Source organism: Cyprinodon variegatus, unplaced genomic scaffold, assembly GCF_000732505.1.
Source record: "Cyprinodon variegatus isolate N-32 unplaced genomic scaffold, C_variegatus-1.0 Scaffold2202, whole genome shotgun sequence".
NCBI classification, from domain to species: Eukaryota; Metazoa; Chordata; class Actinopteri; order Cyprinodontiformes; family Cyprinodontidae; genus Cyprinodon; species Cyprinodon variegatus.
In genome coordinates this window covers 41,288-42,563 of record NW_015152655.1, presented here as the reverse complement: position 1 = coordinate 42,563, position 1,276 = coordinate 41,288, and positions in this window count along the sequence as shown.

Here is a 1,276-nt window from a genome sequence, read left to right as displayed (position 1 = left end):
AAAACAGCCTGCTAGAGACACTTAATATTAACCTATGCATTAACTCAAGCAAGAATCTTCTCCTTCACCATATTCCTCTTCTTTGCAGCTGTAGCTCCATTTATTTATTTATTTTCTTCATTAAAATCACTGGTTCCAGTGGGGTGAACTAGGCACTTCCTTTTCCCTGTTGTCATGGTGACTCATCAAATCTGTGCTCCACTGCTTATGGCTTTTGATACTTATTAATCATGTGCTGAACTCTGAGTAGATCTACTTAGAGTTGATCAAACTAACCCACAACAGTTCAGGCTAGATGAATTCAGAGCTGAAGATTTGAGTCTGAGTTTGTAACTCTGCTTTCTTAAAAGGAACCCAGAGCTCAAACCTGTTTCTGTTTTCAGAAAGTGAAACTCACACAGTCACTGCAAGGGCAGAAATGGAGCAGAAGGAGCTGGATGCAGAAACCTTCTCCTGTTCTATCTGTCTGGATCTCCTGAAGGATCCAGTGACTAGTCCCTGTAGACATGCTATGCTGGAGCTGAAGATGTGGCCTGTGACATCTGCACTGGAAGGAAACTGAAAGCCATCAAGTCCTGTTTAGTCTGCCTGGCCTCTTATTGTGAAAAACACCTTCAGCTTCATAAGAATTGAGCTCCATTCAGGGAACACACACTGGTGAAGCCCTCCAAGAACCTCCAGGAGAACATCTGCTCTCGTCATGATGAGGTGATGAAGGATACAACACAGTCTCAGATTCAGCAGAAAGGACTGAGAGGCAGAGCAAGCTGCAGGAAAGACAAGGAAAAATCCAGCAGAGAGTCCAGGACAGAGAGAAAGATGTGAAGCAGCTTCAGCAGGAGGTGGAGGCCATCAATCACTCTGCTGAGAAAACACTGGAGGACAGTGAGAAGATCTTCACTGAGCTGATCGGCCTCTTCCAGAAAAGAAGCTCTGATGTGGAGCTGCAGATCAGATCCCAGCAGGAAGCTGAAGTCAGTCGAGTCAAAGAGCTTCAGGAGAAGCTGGAGCAGGAGAGAGAATTAACACCAAGATTTTTTACTTTATCTCTCTGTTCTCCTATTCTGCAGAATCTGTTAGTTCAATCTCTAACGTTCTGCTCTCTCTGCTTTTTCTCATATGTAGCACTATTTAAATTGTAAAAGGACTAGATGGAAGAAATTCAGAAGACTAGAATTCGCCTACTGGAGCCGTTGTCAGTAATCAATAAAATGACACAAAACTGCTTTCAATACCATGTATTAGACAAATTTAAAGTAAACAATACAAGACAACA